The sequence below is a fragment of the Cygnus olor genome, chromosome 2 (assembly GCF_009769625.2).
Source record: "Cygnus olor isolate bCygOlo1 chromosome 2, bCygOlo1.pri.v2, whole genome shotgun sequence".
In the NCBI taxonomy this organism is placed as follows: Eukaryota; Metazoa; Chordata; class Aves; order Anseriformes; family Anatidae; genus Cygnus; species Cygnus olor.
The window spans coordinates 68,797,652-68,816,571 of record NC_049170.1 but is presented as its reverse complement, the minus strand read 5'-3'; the positions used below and the strand labels follow the sequence as shown (position 1 = coordinate 68,816,571).

Here is an 18,920-nt window from a genome sequence, read left to right as displayed (position 1 = left end):
CTTCCTTCTCCTCACAGGGGTTTAAGGTCAAATCAGAGGCAATGGGACTATTGCAGAGATATATTCCCTGAACCAAAATCCTTAGCAATGCCATGGAGACTGTTCCTTACATGAGCCACATAGTGATGGGCAAAGGGGATGCATTTCCATCCCAGGTAGGAAAACACAAAGCATGGTTAAGACTATTGCATGACAATTAGAAACAATGACATGGGTATGGAAATAATGACACAGAATATGCCTTGGGACATACCAATACTTTGTATTTAGGTACACATAGGTTTCTGCAAAACTTTTTACAGCCAGGATTCTCCAGCAAATTACATTTGCACACTTTGGTTTTATATATATGTGTGTGTACTTACTGATTTACCTATTTGTATGTAATACTGCATCTTTGGGAGTGACTCACTGAAAAGATCTAGATCCTGACCTAGACATAGATATAAGAGAAATTTATGAAGAGGTTATGCAACGCTGTGAAAAGCGATGGCATGGATGCACATCCAGAATCTGTGGAGCTGACCCACAGTCAAACCGATAACTCCCAAGTTTAAAGCTGAGCACAAGTTTAAGTGTCTTTCTGCACAAAGAATTCAGCCGCGACTGAAGCAATCACTTCCATTTATTTGGAAATACTGAAGCCAAGAAGACAAAAAGGGACCACAAAGATGTGCACTCTCACATCACTGGGAAGAAAACCAGGGATGATATCTAAGAAATGAGATAGAAATTCTCTAAAGTGCCCCCACAAACACATGCGCACACACACATGCACACACAGAGAAAAAAAACTTACCGGTGTTTTTTTCCATAGTAAAAAATAATTGATATTCTCCTAGCAGCCATCAGGAAAAGAGCTCATGTTGCAGGCAATACTAACCCAGCTCGGCAGCAGCTCCTTGCCTGACAAACAGTGTGGGCGCTGAGAAATGTCACAGGCCTGTGAGGGCTCACCCACTGACACCCCAGAGGCACATCCCCCCCAGCACCCACCAGCCTCCTGGGCAGCTCCCACCTTGCCACAGTTGGACAGAACACTCACATTCCCACTAGGTTGTGCTGGGTGCAGATGATGCCCACCACCATGTACTGCATTCCCATTTCGTAGCAAATCCTCCAAGTCCTGCTCAGGCAGCATTCTTGGGAAGCACTGAGCTGTCCAAGCATTCAGAAGTCTTGTGGCTGGGTGATGCTCACAGGGTGTCCATCAACGTGTCTGGTCTGAGGGGTGTACAGGAGATGCCACGTGGATGCTGCCCATAAACTAAACTCATGGATGAGCATGAGGGTGTAATAGAACTGTGGTGGCGGCAAGTGCCACCGTTTTCTTGAAAACAGCACAGGTGAGATTTCCAAAACCAAATCTCAGGCTCAAAGTCACACTCTCAGACTCAGAACATTTCTTTCTCAAGCTGGAGCTGCTTCACGCAGCTCAGTGCTTTGTTAAACCCAGCCATGTACTGAGAGGGGCCTTGACACTTCCTCTCCTTATGGGCCCATTCTAGAAAGCTGTGGCTTCTGAAACAGCAGAAGGGAAGGGGAGCGCTGACTCGCTAAAGCAGGGCTGGCACTAATTACATCTCCCAGTAGGTCCCATCCTGTCTGCAGCCTCAGCATAGTCCCCCTGAACAAGGCACTGCTTCGCAAAGGCTGAAAGTAACATTGGCTGCTAACTTTGCTGTAAGCAGAAATTTCACAGAGATCACACATGGGTGAGCAGGTTCAAAACAAAATGAAACAAAACAAAAAACAGGAGATAGGACCTGAAAAATTAGGAAATTATAAGCAAATAGGGAACACAGGCAGGAATATTGCACACAAAGGGCAATAAACATATGGAATAAATTACCAGAGTAGGCAGTCTAAGCAAAGCATGTAAATGAGTTGCACAGACACCTTCATTTGTTGCTGGAGAAGGAGGGGATGGGGGAGGAGGTTGAAAAAGCAGGAAGGTGGAATTAAAAGGGTCTTTTCCTGTTCCCATGGCCTTTTCTTGTGGTTCTTATGTTCTCTGTATGCTAAGGTATTGCTGAGGTCCCAAATCAAGAAGCACATGGTATTTTGTAGGTACCATATGTGCATTCATACTGAGGCATGCTGTTGCTGTTAGTTTACAAGTGCCCAGCCTGCCCTCAAAGATTAGTATGAGGGTCTCACCCGTGACTTAAAATTGGAGGGTCTTCACTGACGTGAATCCTTGAGCCCTCAGTTTTAGTTTCATTTGTAGAGCACAGGAGAAAGTATTGAGACACCTAAAAAAGAGAAAGCAAGAGAGAAAGAAATTCACAAAGGCATGTTCTGACTTGAAAGAGCAAAATACAGTATGCCTATTCATGGGAGGGGAGCAACAGATTTTATAATATTAAAAATAGCTTGGTCACAAACTGGAGCTGCCAGAGGTAATCTTATAACACTGGTTTTACTGGCACTTTGATGTCTTACCCAGAATTTAACACTACATTATTCACTAAGAGGCTTGTTCCCACTGTGGGACATACAAGAGTAGCTGCTATTAGCACTAACTGGCAAGCCACATAAACACAACCAGAGAATAGCCCCTTGTGCAACTACACTTTTCATGATAATGCTGCAGAGCTAACTTTTGGCCTTGGTTGGGTTTTTCCTTCCTCTGGAGCCCCATGGGGTTCACTGGCAGTGATGGGGGCTGCTGCCTACATCCCTAAGGGGACATCACCCCACTGGGGGCAGAGCTGCTGAGGAGATGTTCAACATAGGCCATCCTTTGCAGGGCTTGTGCAGGCATTTTGATTTGTCCTGGTGTTAATAAAGCATTTCTTATAGACCCAGCACTGGACAATTGAAAGTTTTACATACGTGCTGTGAAGAGGTTAGCTTAAGCACTCTGGTGGTGGGAGATGGTCCCACTACTGACATTCCCCAGGATATTCTCAATTTTTTTGTCTACTAGGTGACTTTGGAATAAAACACGGGGTATTTTATGGCCTCATTTTAATCACATCCTTAAAGAGCAAGTAATGCAAAAGAAACACCCACCCCTCACCAGTCAGGCAATGCAAATTCACATATCAAGCAGGAGTTAAAGTTGAATGTAAAACATCTATTCATGTCTTCTGCTTTTGCAGTATCCTTATATTCAACTTCTGCATGTGTTGAGCACTGTGCTCATAGCGGTAGCCCCTCTTGATACCAGCAGTAAAAGCACACAGGGATGTCATGTTAGTGGGATTTAGTTAAAGCAAGTTTCACTCGTGATTGCCATACATGGAAACAGACCAAACCCTTCTCTGTACCCAATAATCTCAAAAAGCAATTACAAGGCACATGTAGTTTGCTTTCTGAAAATCCACAGTCTTGTGCAAATTCTTTCACATCTTCCCTTTATTCTATATGTCTATACCATGCTTATTTTCCCCACTGTAAATCCTATACCACCCTGCAGGGGGGAAGGGTGGTTTATACAGGGTTTGAGAGGCAAGAGTCTTGCATTTGTTCCCAGCTCTGTGTGGGGCATGATGTTTGGCCTTGAACTGCTCCCTTAACAGCCTGGTGCTTTGATTCCCCTCCCGGCAGAGGACAGCACCAGCACTGTTCCACGCGCCTGAGCCAGAGGTGCCATGCACTGCAAGCACAAAGCGGACGTGTGGCTGTCATTGCTGCTGGCATCACTCTGCTGCAGGGCAGAACAGCAAAAGCTCACGCTTCCTCCGCTCAAGGCTGCCCCAGATCCCAGATGGCCTGATCCCCAGGCCTTTTCCTGGTAACAAGAAATGCCCAAACTAGCGGCTAATTTAGGGGTGAGCTGGCTGAGTGAGGTCTGTGGGCCATATATTGCTGAGGGAAATTGCTTCTGCTTTTGCCAGCCGCAGCAGTGTTAAGGCTGATCAGCTGTCATGTCTAGGATGTACTGCTGTGACAGGAGAAGTGCCAGCATACTAGACCATGACCAGGGTTAATCAAGTTTCTCAGTGGCAACTTACCATCTAAAAATTAGCTATTGGATTCTTTGTTTTGGAGAAGATAGGATATGTGTGCTATCTGCTACCTCAAAAGTAAGTAATCATGGAAAACACCTTCCTTTTTCACCTTGTCCTTGTTTGGTACCATTTCCTGTCCTGTACATAACCATGAATAAAATTAAGCCTGGATCCTAAAAGGATTCCTCTTGAAAAGTTAATGGATTACTGAAACACCAACTAACAATGGAAAGAGACATACTTTTTTTCTTTGTTTGCCATTAAAATAAAAGCTTGTTGCTACCCTGGAAGGCATTTTATGATAACTGACAGAGGAGTCACTTCTAGATTTCATCATACTGTTGCTAACGCATGGCCGTATCCATGCGTCCAGATATCCATGCTTTTAAAGAAGGCACAGCTGGATGCAATAACAGGTCTGCTTCTACAGAAAAGGGACCCATGAAAATCCCATGAAAATCCCTAAATTCAGCTGTGGTGCATGGTGGCCTCATTCCCCAGATGTGATGGCCTCGGGTGCCGGGGTGCTGGCACCAAACCCTCCCAGCCCCAGGAGCCATCTTGTCTCCTCTGTGAGGGACACGCAGGCACCAGCAGCCTCTGCTCTCCCCTGCCTCACAGAGTCTCTCCATGCCCAGCTGATTTATCTGACTCGCAACAAAATTTGGAGAAAGAGGACCGATCCTGCCCTCACTCGCCTGGGAGGCATTGCTGAACCATCGTCAGGAATGGACTGATTGCTCTGAACAAGGGGAAGCACATTTTGAAGAAGCCTAGGCAGGGATGCCAAGACGTATCACGCTGTGTAGCTATGCTCAGAGTCCTTTTGTGGAAGTTCACAGGAGGTGCTTAGGGACAAGACAAAGGGCAATGACTGAGGAGCTACAGGTCTGTCCATAACTTAGAGGACCCTACCTTAAAGGCCACCAGGAAGGACATTACCAGCAAGATTCATACAGAATCTCAGAGGCTGGGTCTGATGGAGGCCATTGAGTTTAGGGACAAATAACCCACCTGAGGAGTAGCCAGAGAAAAGCAACTCTGTCGCTGAAGAAACACGGCAGTAGATGAGTGCAACCATTCCCACCCTGGATACTACCAGCGCCACAGCGAACAGGGAATCTGAAGTGACAGTACTGCTTTCTCACTCAAAAGGGTGAATCCAGGACACAGGCCCAGCTTAAAATGTGAGCTCCCTGTCACTTTGGGTTTAAACCTTGACATTAATTATAAGCAGGGTTGTGGGGTTTGCTTCGTCTCCTTGAGAATTTTCCTTCTCATGTATTTTGTCACTAAAAATCTGCAGAGCAGCAGAATGTGTTGCCAAGGGTGCAAGGGATGGCGTAGTGCCTCAGCAGCCCCACCTCTGTGCCCAGGTCTCCAAATACTGAGGTGTGGGAAGCTTTCCTGGTGGGACCAATCCCCCCACACTCAGCGGGCACAGCCAACCCCACATATCCCATCCGCAGGGTTCAGCTCTCCTTCTGGCCTTATTAGATGCTTTCCTGGCAAGGGTAGCATGGACTCACAGTATCCTTTTTGTCTGTATTTTCTAACATGTACTTAGAAACAGGCCAGTGAGTGTTTGTGGTAATATTTCCTACTGCTTCCAAAGCAGTTAGACCTATTTTAAGACAAGGACACAGACACACAGGGCTCAGATTTTTAAAGCACACAAGCACCTGAAAGTGCAGAGAGACACCTAGCTGTTTTCCTTTGCTCTCCATGCAGAAGGACCAGGCACAGGCTCATAAATGTGATCTCAGCACCTCTGTACTTGAAAAATATGAAGAACAAACTTGTTGACTACGGAAGGGGTATGGTGCCTTTTGTTTCTCTGATGTGCGAGGAGCTTGCATTTATGTTGTAGGATTATTCCTCAAGCAGACCACAAAAAGCATGGCACGTGCACCGAGCTGTGATCCCACCTCCTCCCGCCTATTCCCTCTTACAGGAGGAACAGAAGCAAGTGCAGGTCTCCCAGGTCCTGGTCTGGTTCCCAGCCTCCCCACTGCCCTTCCTTCCATCCCCATCTCAGCACATCCATCAAGCCATCAAGCTGGCCAAGAGGTGCATGAGAAAATGTGCCCGTGCAGAACATGCCGTGAGTGCTCACACCCTTAAGAGTGAAATGACAACACATTTTGGCCCTAAATATGTCGGTGTTTATTTTTATGGCTTAACCGATCATTCTGTACAATTTTGGTTAAGAAAATTAGCACATCCTGGGGAAGAATGTATAAAGCAAGACTAACAAGAGGGCAAATTTTTGCAGACAAATGGTAAATCACTTCAAAATTATACTGGCAATAGGACTGCAACTGGCATGGCAATTAGGCACTATCAGATATGAGTAAGGCAAACCAGATTATTTTATTAGCCTGGGAGAAATGGTCAAGCTCATCCTGGCTGTCATTACCATTTCCTTTGGTGATGATGATGATAATTTTATTATTAGATTCAAATTCCTCCTGTTGTTTTTATCTCAAGAGCCCAACTGGCTTTACAATAGGATAGCTAGTTAAGATCCTCTCTCCAGGAAAGAACTGTATACAAAGCTGCTGCTGCACAGAATCATTTTTATTTTAAAATCCATCTGTCCATTGCTATTTTTGATGTACTTGTCCTGATGAGGACTCAGCCACACCAACACACACTGTATCTCATACAAAGGGAACGAAGGGAACACACCTCCAAAATATTCTGCAAGCTGCAGGTAAAAGCCTATCTTTAGGAGAGAGGCAGGGTGCTTTGGACATGCTCATAGCATCCTGCTCATCTCGTGTGTCTGGTGGGCACCCCACCACACAGAAAGCATCCACAGTGTCAGAGCTGCCTCACAGCTGTCTTGTCTGAGGCAGGACTGCTCCCCTTCTGAGACCAGGTAGCAATATCTTCAATAGCCTGGTACAGGAGACCATGGGCCCAGGTGGGATGCAGAGTGGCATCCATCCCAGGGGGTGGCTGAGCTGCACCCCTGCCATGCTGAGTATCAGAGTTCACATCCCCCAAGTGCCCTAGCCAAAGATGAGTGCAGGATTAAGTAGCGTGAGCCTACACCTGCAGCGGGAAAATCAGCTTTCTTGCCCCTCTCTCTCCAGTCCTGTGAGCATCCTCTACAATGAGGAGTGGGATTCCTCTGCAGGTGTTCACCAAAAAGAGCACATAAATATTTCAAACACCACTGTGTAGGTGTCACTCCAAAGCCATAAACAGAGCGGAAGGCGAAGAGCCCCCACTCAAGCCCTGAAATATCAGGTATTCCTCTCCCCCATTTATGATTTTACAGGCTGAAAAGCGATACTAGCTGAAATCGCCATCTGACAGCTTTTACTCAACACGTATAAAGCCAGTCTCGGAAGTGTTAGTGATGCTCTCTGGAGAAGACCTCTTGGATTTACAGGCAGTAATTAATACTTAACCTTTTGCTCCAGCGAGGCAGCTGTGCTGCAGGGTGAGCAGGAGTCACTGTGTTGGTAAAAGATAATTGCACTGCACAGGCAGCCCCAAGCTGAGCACCCTACAATTATGGGGGAAACGTTCCTGGGCCTCTCGCAAAGGTCCTCAGGTTAGGTAGGCTTTGCTGGAAAGACCCTGCTTTCCCTGTAGCACTGACTGTGTGACTGTGCTAGATGAGGACAACCTGGGCTGCTGAAGCCTTTGAAGATGAGGCACAGACAATGAGGCTCTGGCCTCTCTGGAGGACCGTGAGAGGACTTTCTGCACGAAGGAAACAGCTAAAGATATCAAGATGCAAGGTTGCATCAGGTAGCAAGTCTGGAGGGTGCTCTCCGCTATTTCCTTATTCACTGAAGCATATATTGTTCTTGAGATCATATATAGTTCTTGGAGGAGCTCCTAGTCAGACCTTCAGACCAGCTCTGGGGGCAGGTAAATGGGACAATGAGCTCAGGTGTGAATGCCGTGTGATGAGAGCACCACCGCTCCCCTGCCCCTACAGTTTGACTTCCCTCAGTTTCCAGTTTTGTCCCTTCCCCAGGGTGGGAGCACCATCTGTAGGTTTCCTCAACCACCTTCACTGAAAGAGCCCTTCCCATTGCTGGTGAGTGAGAATACCTCGAGTGTAGCCCAAGATACTTGCAGGCACCTAAAAGTCTTCTGCAAAGATGGAAGAAGGCCTTCAGAATGCAGTGAGACTAGTGACTCTTCACAGCAGACCTGTCTTCTCAACACCTGGCCAAGTTTGGCTCCTCTGAAAGTAAAATAGACAAGCATTAAAGATGCTTCCCTCCACATGAACCAGGGAAGAGACACTGAAACATCAGTAACACAAGGCACACACCGCTATGGATATTACTACGGGGTCAAATCAAAAAGTCTTGAAGTCAGTCGCGAATCATGGCTGGAAGGTCCCCATCTGACCTCTCGCATACTGCAGGCTATCGAGCTGTAGCTAGCTGCCTCTGTGTGGAGCCTGGGCACCTGGATTAAACTAAGTCACAGGATCATCCACTCCTCTGCCAAAATACAGCAAGGAACAGGACCGCTGCTGCCCTCAGTAGCTTATTCAAGTGGTTAATTACCTGCATGTGCCTTATCTCGCATTTGAATGTGTCTGGCTCCAGCTCCTGGCCTCCAGTTTCAGAGAAAGTTCCTTCTGTGCTGGCATTTTCTCCCTGGGGAGGTATTGTCATGCAGGGCACTTGTTGGATGGGAGCAGAGTCACCACCTGATGCTGGGCAAACACCCCGGTGCCATTCGAATTGGAAGGGCTGTCCAAGTGGCCTCCAAAACTAAGCCGGGGAAAAAAAAAAAAAAAAAAAAAAAAAAAGCTTGAGTGTTTGTTTTAGCCCCTCTTTGATGTCCCATTGCCATCTAGGGGTAGGACAAGGTGCCCTGTCCCCCAGCCCTTGCCAAGCTCATCCCACCCTGGCCCCCGCGCCCAGCTCACGGCTCCCCCAGAGCCAGAGAGTGAGTGAGACCTCTCGGGTCCAGCCTCTAAGCTGATAATTGTAGACCCTTTGCTGGCACAAGGCAGCTCTCATGCCATTTTGACCCAAACTATGTCTTCTTTCTGTATATTTTTAATTAGAGTCAAGAATGCAGAAAAACCAGCGTGAGATCCTTTCATTCCCCTTTGTTTAATATCTGTTATTATGACATTAAGTGTAGGTTTTTGTTGTGGTGGTGAGCTAAAAATCCCCCTTGGTTCTGCCGCCGTAGCCATGGGTTTGCAACGGTTTTGTGTACATTAAAGTGGTCATTTTCGGATTAGCTCTTTCTTTCCCTTTGATGCATATGAAACGCTTTGCCAGTTAGTTGGAGAATGCATTTTACCTCTTTTGTTTCCCTTTTCGCAACCAATGACAGGGAGAGGACGAAAGCCCCCTGGCTCCTTCTTTAAATCATAAAGGAATTTCCAAATGGTTTAAAGCTTTACTTGCCACTTCTGTCTGGAGTTTCCTGACCAAAAAGAGGCCGTGTTTGTTTTCAAAGGAGCGGGCAGCAAGGAGCCTCGTGTTTGCTCCTGCTGCTGCTGTTGTCGCCGGTAACACGCCTGCTTGCCTGGAAATTGGGGAATCCCGGCAGCAGAACCGGGGGACTGAGCAGCAGCACAGCTCCAAACTTCTCCCCGGGATGTTTCTGCTTCAGTGCTGGGCACTAAAAGTCGTCTTTTTTTTTTTTTTTTTACTCTCACCTCCTTTTTTTGATTTTTGATCATGTTTTTGATTTGATGCTTAATAGGAAGCAGAGCGAAGCACCGCTTGAGCAAATGCTCAATTTCATGTACACTTCACAGCACACCGACAGCCCGATGATTTCCCTCCATCTGCACAAGACCTATACCCTGCACAGATGTTTCTGTGGGATATCTGGTATTTTCTTCAGAGGCAAAGAGAGTTCTTCTCAGCCTTGAGACCTTCCTGTCCTAACCACTCCTATTATTGCAACTAATCCTAAAGGCTCTCAATTAAAGTAAAATCCAGGCCACTGAAAAACAGATAAACACACGCACAACTTTCCTGGTACCCGGAGAGTCCCCCCAGAACTAAATCACCGTGTGAGAGCCGGGTCGAAGCTGTGGAGTTGATGTCGGGGGGTATTGTCAGCCCTATCCAGGGCGGGAGATAAGGTGCTCCAACGTGAAGTTGCAGCCCCGGGCCATGCTAACCCACAGCCTCCCCAGGTGACAGGTGCTGCAGAAATTCACCCCGCCAAAGGCACAAATAGAGGGGGAGCGGGGCACAGGTGGAAGGCAGGGCTCCCAAAATACTCTCCATTCACCAGAATTGTTTGTGCCTAAGCAAACCTGCTTCCTTCCTTTTGTTTTTTATTTTATTTTAGGCAGCTAATATGTGCCTAATCAGCGAAATACGTTTTCATTTAAAAGCCAATAGACTGCAGCTGAATCCGATGAAATCCGATGTAGGGACAATTTGGAGAATTCAGAAACGCTGAGTCAGCAGCGAAGCCCATCTCCACGATTCCAATATTGTTTCTAACTCCCGCTGCTGTGTTTCACTTACTGTTATACCGATTGTGTCGTGTAATTATTGTTTGTTTTCCAAAAATGTAATTACATTTTTCCTTTGTTTCCTTTGCAACGTTAAATCTGCCAAACGCCTGACTAAAGCAGCTCCAGGAAAGAAAAAAAAAAAAAGTGGGGGCAAAGAGAAAAAAAATAAGGGAAGGAGGTCTCTTTCTGTCTTTAACCAAAATTTTCTCTCTCAGGCACCTTCTTGCATCGACGGTTTAACAAAAATACCGGTACATGTGGAACAAAAATCTGGGAAAGCCCAGCCCGGCTTAGGGAAGGTTTTGGCCCCCCGCAGCCCCCTCGTGTTTGTGGGGCGCCTTTCCCTCCGGCCCGCAGCGCTGCAATCTGCGGGGAAATAAAATTATAATAATACTATATAATAGTAATAATACTTCTAGCCTGTGCTGGGGGATGCTGTCCCCGGCACGGGGGGCTCGGGGCCTCCCTCCACCCCATCTCTGCAGGGACAAGCGACGTTCGTGGCCCCTAGGCGCGATGCGACGGTGACGGGCGGGGTGTCCCCCTGCCCCTCCGGGGGAACGGATTGGGTCTGTTGCCGTCGGGAAGTTTGGGGTCGGCTGCGGCTGGAGAGAGGAAGAAAAAGAGAAGGGAGGATGCTGCCCACCCCCAGCGAAGCCGCCTCGCTCCTTGCCAGCATCCTTTCGGCGTTTGTCACGCCGGAGCAGCGGCTGCCAGCCAGGGATCGGTGAAACCGCCCCCACCCAGGCGTGAAGATCAGTGTGTCCCCCTGCGGCTTGCACCTGCTTCAGCCAAAAGGGTGCAGTAGGGGCGCGTCCCACGGCCGCTAGCAGACCTCCTGCTGAGGAGCGCTTCGGGGGGCTTCGCTTTTTAAGAGAGGGGAGAAAGGGGGCGAGCATCCCTCTCTCAGCCGCGGCAGCTCCTGGCTGCGGGGGTCTCAGCACAGATGTAGGGGCAGTCCCCCCCCCGACCCCAGATTTTATTTCGAGCAAACAACACTCCCCCGGCCGGCGGTTGCATACGAGACGAGTAATTGTGCTCCGATGCTTAAATAAATCATTGATGGGTGAAATTACACATGCTCACTTAAAACGTAATGTGATTAAGAGATTATGGGATCGCAGTTAATGTGTCGCCTCACGGCTCCTGGACCCGGTTCCTGACACCAGAAATCCCGTGCTCCGGGGGGGCTGGCCGAGCAGGGAACCCTCCCAGCTCCGCTTTGCGCTCGGGGGCTTGCAAACAACTTCGGGGGCTTGTTTGGGTCTGGGGGAGGGAGAAAAAAAAAAAAAAAAAAAAAGTTAAATGGAAAGGCGGGAGAAGGGGACCGGCGGGGGAGAGAGGCTGGGACTGCGCCTGCAAGCTGATTACCTCTCATCTGAAAGCTGCTCCATTTCCTCCCGCATCGGGTAAGTCCTTTATCATGAGGTGGCACGAGCCCTGCCGGGGGCTATTGGTAGCCCCGAGGAAGGAGCCGGGATGGCAAGCGGGATCCTATCATCAGGCTGCATAATAACCCCGGGCTCGCCACAGCTGCGCTGTGACCCTTTGTGATGGAGCCGATAGCACTAACATGAAATAATGTCCTCCTTTTGGGTGTGAAATTACCATGTTTATTAATTGAGCTAGACATGAGGTTTACCTTTTTCTTTCCGAGCCATGAAAATTCGTGATTCGGGACAAATGTCTCCCTTTTCCCCACCTCCCCCCCCCCCCCAAGTTGCGCTGCCAAGGGGCTGAGCGAGCAGGATCAGCTGGGGCGATGGATTTTGGAGGGTCGCGCGGGACCAGGCTCCCCGCAAGTTCCGAGCAGGTTCACGCACCCCAAACACACCCCACCCCACCTTTGTGGGGGCTCGGCAGGGCCTTGCAAAACGTCCCCCACCAGGAGGGAGGCCGGGGCGAGATGTGCCCAGGTGGGCGCAGGGGCCGCGGGTAGGGATGGAGGAGTGCAGCTTTTCTCCTTTCCCCACGCACTTTGTTATTATTCTTATTTATTTATTTTTGCCTTGCAATTAGGCTTGTAACGAGCTTAACGCACTACGTGTTTCTGGGCCAATAATACTTGTATTTAACCTAATTAAAGCCGACCTTTGAAAAGATCTGAAATATAAACACGCCTCCCTCCCCTACAGCCCCCTTTCCGACTCTGTTTTAGCAATTTAACGTTTGAATCTCTGGGCTGGAACACGCAACCTCTCACCAGAGCACAGGGAGGGGGGGAAGAAGCGAAGTAGCAAAAACCTGCGGATGAGGCAGAGGGACCGGCTTTGCCCCAGCATCCGCGACAAATGCCCAGGGAGGCGCCACCCTTCCCCTTCCTCCTCCTCCTCTTCCTCCTCCTGGAGGTGGGCAGGGAGCGGCCTCGCATCTCGCCGCCCCTCGTCCCCTGCTCTCGCGGCGGGGGGAGCTCCGATCCCTGCGCGCTCCGGAGCGCCGCGATTTTCAGCGCGGCTTCTCCAGGCGCAGCCTCCCGGGGGCAGGTTTGGGACCGCCTCTGAGCGCCGGCCCTCGGCGGGCGCAGATGAATGGGCCCCAAAATGTGCCTCCCAGCCCCCCTGCCTTCCCTCCCCTTCCCAACCAAGGTGATGTTGAAGCTCCCTAAATAAATCCGTACCGTCTGGGTGTGTTTTTACGCCCGTCACGTGTGATACGAGCAAGTTTATTTCCAATGAAAACCCATTCTCGCAAAATTTTAACCTTTTTTTTTTCGATTAAAGGGCGATTTAAACACTTTTGTCAGAGCAAAACCGAATATACTTTTTTTTTTTTTTTAACTAGGTAATCAAAATTGTCCTGGGATTTTCTTTTTTTTTTTTTTTTTTTTTTTTTCCGCTGAATGACATTACAAAGAATTTTGTTAAAGAAAGCCAGACTAATTGCTGCCAGAAGTGTCTTTTCATAGAAAAGTCTGGTTTTCATAAGGCACTTTCTGTGGGTGTTGCGGTTAAACCTAAACCTAGCAGAGAGGGGAAAATTAGCCTTTTTTTTTTTTTTTTTTTTTTAAAGCCGATTTTTCTCAGCAGCGAAAAAGCTCCGTGCTTAACAAAACTGTCCAGAGATTCACGGTGCGAGGGGAAAAAGCCGAAGCTGCCCGAGCGCCGTGCATCTCCCCTGCGCGCTCCCACGGCGCCCGGCCGGATCCAGCCCCGCTCCCCTTTGCTCTTTGCCCCGCCGGGGGGTTAGCAAACCCATCTCGCTCGTCCCAACCCTCGGCCCCCCCAGGGAGCCGGCATTTTGCAGGTGGGGTCGGGGCAGGAACCCCCCACCTAAAACCGAGCATCCCCCCCTTCACCCGGCCGGGGCAGGTGCGCGGAAAGTAGAGGTGAGAAAAAGCTGGGCGGTCCCGCAAAGATGTAAAAATCCCGCGGATCTTGGATCCTTCTCTTTCCTTCCTCCCTTCCTCCCTTCCTCCCTTCCTTCTTTTCGCTCCCTCAGCTCCTGGGAGGAATTTTCAAGCCCCCCACCCCACCCTCGCAATACCCACGACCCCCTCGCCTGGAGGGAGGAAAATAGGGAAAGAAAGGATGCGTGCTGCCACAGCCCTGCGGAGGCTGCCCCTGCCCCAGGGCACCCCCTGTCCCCGCTGTCCCCGCCGGGTCGGATCCAGCCAGGGGAGGCCGAGGGCATCCCTCCCGCTCCTGTCCCATCTCATTTGGGCTCTGCCCAAACCTGGGGAAAGGAAATGCCGGCCGCCACTTCTTGCAGCGCAGTTGGGTCGGTTTTATTTTTTTTCTCCTTTTTTTTTTTTCCCTTGCCCCCCCCCCTTTTTTTTTCCAGCAGCAGCAACAACAAAAATACTTCAATGCCGTACATGCAGGCGGAGTAAACTCAGCCCGGTGCTGTTCTCTGCCCCTTTTGTTCCCGGCGGGGTGGATGAGGGCATTGGGGGCCCCCCCAGCCCCGTCCCCCCCACCTTGCGGGACGGGGTGCAGCCCTTCCCTCCTCTCGGAGAAGCGGGGCAGTAATAAAAGGAGACAGGGCTCTGAAAGGTTTTGATTGAAATGGCATGTGCCAAGCTGATGGGAGCCAGCGAGGGACAAAGCGGAGAGGAGCCATGGACACTCGAGCAATTATTCCTCCACGCTGAAGGTGGATTAGTGCAATGGAAAGAAGCATATGTTCGGCCTGGGGCGACACTCCCCCCGGCTGGGTTTAGAGAATGAGAGCAGAGAAAGAGGTTGAACCTGGAATATCAACTATCTGGGAGACAGCCCTCCCAACCCCCTCCTCTCTCAGCCCCTCCAAAAGTCGCAGGGATGGTGAGATAAATACACTCGCCTGCAGAGACGAAAGGACACCCATAGACACCTATGGACACCCATGGACAAGGGCAGAGGCACCCACACCTCCGCACACAGCCACCTGCCTACGCGCCTCTGAGCACGGCCACACGGACGGACAGAGGGACACCCCGGACGGAAAGCCTCCCTAGGTGTGATGATGCAAACAAACAAGCAGCCAGCCTCTGAGAGGCTCCTAGCAGCAGCCGGTGCTCTCCTGCAGGCTCCAGTTTTCCCAGTGCCTTCCCAAGAAACTTTCCAGAGGCAGCTGCAGTGTGGGACGGGGTTATCTCTGACCCCTCACAGTCCTGTCTGGGCTACGTGGAAGGCTTGGGGCAAAACCCTTTTCCATCAGATTTTCTCCCTCTCCCCAGCTCCCTGCAAAATCCTGTCCTTTCCAGTCAGGTGGCTGCATGGGGAGTGCACGGGGATGGGGAGAAGCCCCCTTGGCCAGCCTGAGCCCACACAACAGCCCTCAGGAACATCCTGCCTCCCGTCTCTGTGGCAATAGGAAAACCCATCTGCTAAGAGCCCAAACCTGGGCAGGGACAGCAGGAGCACGTTTTTGGCATGTTTACACTCCAGCTCTTTGGGTCTACAGGGGAGGGGAGAGCTGAGGCCACAGCAGGGGCTCTCCCCAGCTAAGGTCCAGGCCACCTCGCTTGCAGAGCAGAAAGACAATCCCCAAGCAGGAGAGGAAAGGCCGCAGGAGAGACAGGACTAGCAGTGGGAGCCGCACCCAGCAGCCAGGGAGAGGGCGAGAAGGGGGTGCTGGAGCTGGGAGGCAGCCAGCAGGCTCAGGAAGGGAGCAGGGGAGAGGATCGGGAAGGCAGCTCTCTCCTTCCCCACAGCCCCAAGCACCACCGAAAACGTGCCCCGTGTATTTCACACCTCTGCTTCTTTATCCTCAGCTTTGGGCTTGGGGCAGATTTCACACAGAGAGGAGGGGGCAGCTATGCCCAGAGCAGCACAGGGCAGTAGTCCTGCCGGACCAACAAGCCAGTAGGAGCACAACCAAAACCGTCATGGTGAAGTAACATACATCCCTAAGCCTGAGAGCCCAACTGCATGGCCCACGCTCCTCCCAGAAAACTACTCTCCGTTCAGAGCCCCCCATCTGCTTCCAATAGACTATTACAAAGGGAATTAACCACACCACAGGCAACAAGAGCAGCATGGCTCAAGAGTACCTCTGGACAGGAAAGGTCTTCGCATAGCTCCTGTAATGTCCCATGGAAATTAGGACTGGGGTGTGTGCATATCTCACTTGAGCAACGACACTCATTTCACAGAGGGTAGCCCTTCACCTCCCTGCTCTGAAAACAAGACAATTCCTTCTGCACCTGGGACATGCTTTCCTCCACCTGGTCTGAAGGTATCTGTGCAAATGAGTGACTACAATAAAAAAGACTAGATAATTGCAAAGCCCATGGTGATCTTTGGGTGCCAGTGCCTGCCTTGCAAAAGAAACAGAAGGAAAAGCAAGGCTGGAAACCATTGGGTCCCTCCTACCCTACGAAAAAGCTCTCCAGGTAGAAACAGCCTGAATTCCACATTGTGTTCACTCAGTGAAGGTGCCCCAACCACTTCATCAGAGAGAGGAGAAACGCTGGCCCTCTAATTTGGGCCACTCAAGCTGAACACGACCTCACGGAGATGTGACTGCAGAGACTATAAAAGGGAATGAAAGCCCACAGATCTGTCACCTGCTTGCGTACAGCACCAGGCACCAGAACAGAAGAGTAACAGCTCAAGGACACAAATCTTTCCCTTTGTCATAAGCTATATTTCTATTTGCCCTGCCCAAAACATCAGCCACCCAAGGAAGTCTAGCAACTTCAGCTAGAAAAAGAGAAACAAGGCCATTCTGCTATACTGAAACCAGTAAGGCTCCACTAGTAAATAGCCATGAAAGAGTTTTACTTTTCCTCTGCTTCCAATTGCTTTAAATTACTTATTTTGGGGGAGTTTGGGGTTGCTCAACTAAATATTGCATTAGAGAGGACAAATGATTTAAGAACCAGGCTTGGCTGATTTCTTTTTTTCTCCATCCTGGAGATAAAAAGAAGGAACACATTCTAGTAATCCCTGCTCATTTTCACGGCCATTCATGCACCTGTAACTCAAATAATGAAGCCATTTGTTATTTATATTGCACTTTCCCCTCCATTCTAGATTTCTAACGATCTGACCCTGTTTTATGGCCCTGACAAAGCCTGAAACTGGTGTGGACTTCCAATAATTGAACAATATAGGGAAAAATCTTTAGCTGGAATGAAGCAGATGTTAGCTTCATGCAGTCCTCTAACTTGATTATTTTTTGGACACGTTAGACAAGCATTAGTGATTGATAATGATGCTAATTAACCCCTTTCCTTTCCAAAACAGCAAACCAACACCAGCAGGGTTCTGAAAACACCACATCCAAAGGACTGTGTATATCCCTATCTGTTTGGAATGGATCAGTGGCACAACCTCACCGCCCTGCTCTCAACAAAATCGTCTCCTGCAGAGGCTGAGCAGGCTCCAAACACTCTCCAAGAGTTAACAGCTCCTGGCACTTGCAGGGCAGGGAGCAGCGACATAGCTGTTCCATTCAGGGAAGATGCACGGGATAGAACCAGATGCACGATTTATTTTGTACACTCCTAACCTTTTCTGTTCGGCTGTCAAGCTGCTTAAATCACGCCGCCCTGTCTAGCTGGGATGGGCTTCGCGCCGCTCCTTGTCAGAGCGATGTTTATTATTTTAGCTACGCTTTTTGAAGGTGAGGGCTGGCGCTCTGGGAATCCAGTTTGGGCTCAGACACATACGTACCGACAAGGGAAAGGGAAGTGCACTCTGGAATTTCAATGCAAGGCAGGACATGAGTAAACAAACAAGGAGTTGATCTGATTACACAGTCAAATTTATCATGGACAATAAAGAAATCGCCCTCAAACGTAAGGGTTTGGATAAATGAATACTCCTAGGAAGTGAATAAAATGTATTCAATTAACTAAAAACCTCGTGCACTTCTGAACTGAAGTGGAATCGACTGTAATTGATTTATTTGAAACCAGAGGTTAAGGACTGAATTAGCTAAGTACAACTGGGTATTTCAAGCCACTGACTTCTCAAATGTCAAATCCCTTCTATTTTAAATATTATTTCAGCTGCAGGGCATTGCTGTCCTGATGGCTGTTCCACCAGTTAAATCTCAAATTATACTAATATTCGATTTTTGGAGGGTGGGGTAAATTACGGTACAAAGAGAAGGGCTGTCCTTATCCATGGTGCAAGACTGCTGAGCTGTGTTTTGGTTCACATGCAGAAATTAGCTTTGTGTGGCAGCAACGGTCTAACATGCAGCCACTCACCCGAATTTCAGCCTATCTATCTGGGAAAGAAAATAACAGCAGATCTTTGTTAGTGTATAAAAAGCGTGACCTAGGATTGTACTGCTGCGGGTTTATCACAATGTTAAAAAAGCATCCAAAGAACACTAAAGTAATTAGCACGTTTTAGTAACTGCACATTGGGCACAGAGGAAGAGGCTGAACCTGAAGCTGGTCTGATTTCCATTATCGCCTGCAAAATCCTTCCTTAGAAATAATAATATAATAATAAAGAAATTACGCAAGGTTATTTCATTTCTGTTTTCTGGTGGCTTGCTAATGCAGCAGAAGGACACTTAAAATGCACTCTCCTAGCGTAAAGTAGCTAATTATATCTTTAAAACATTATTTATTATGACCTTATAATGTTCTAGCATAAGACTGCTTTATACATTGCCCAGTATAAAACAATTATATTAGGTACAGGTTTCAAAAAGTAACAAGCATCTGTAAATCCAGATATGAATGAATGGTATTTAATAAGATTGTTTTCGTTTAAAAATGAGTATTCATGTGTTGGTGTAGAAAGAGCAGCAATGTATTGCTGTTTATGAATGCTATTGTGCCTGAGGTTAGGATCCCACACACAATCTGAGATGCAGCCAAGAAAAACAGCCCTGATAGACAATGCTTCACTTCACCTGCTACAACAGTGTGCATTTCATTTATGTCAAGAATATGTACAGTTAGGGTTCATTCACCTCATTATTTTGTTACATCTACTTTACAGTTAACCAGTCTCTCTTGGAAATAATAAATAACTGTTTTTAAAACAATTGCAGCTTTGCATTCAAAAGATCCACTTTCAATTTATAAGAAAAAA

The 18,920-nt window shown here is 48.6% G+C and overlaps 2 long non-coding RNA genes across 2 annotated transcripts; both read right to left on the bottom strand.

The window, feature by feature from the left end:
* Nucleotides 1-1,677: 1,677 nt before the first annotated feature.
* LOC121065746 lies at nt 1,678-8,698 on the bottom strand. Its single transcript, XR_005817290.1, has 3 exons — nt 8,504-8,698; nt 8,037-8,172; nt 1,678-2,255 (listed from the first exon to the last, which is right to left on the bottom strand). It is a non-coding gene; the product is annotated as an uncharacterized LOC121065746 (long non-coding RNA).
* Nucleotides 8,699-10,867: 2,169 nt separating this feature from the next.
* On the bottom strand, nt 10,868-11,922 carry LOC121065745. Its single transcript, XR_005817289.1, has 3 exons — nt 11,809-11,922; nt 11,181-11,703; nt 10,868-11,036 (listed from the first exon to the last, which is right to left on the bottom strand). It is a non-coding gene; the product is annotated as an uncharacterized LOC121065745 (long non-coding RNA).
* Between the last annotated feature and the right edge of the window lie 6,998 nt (nt 11,923-18,920).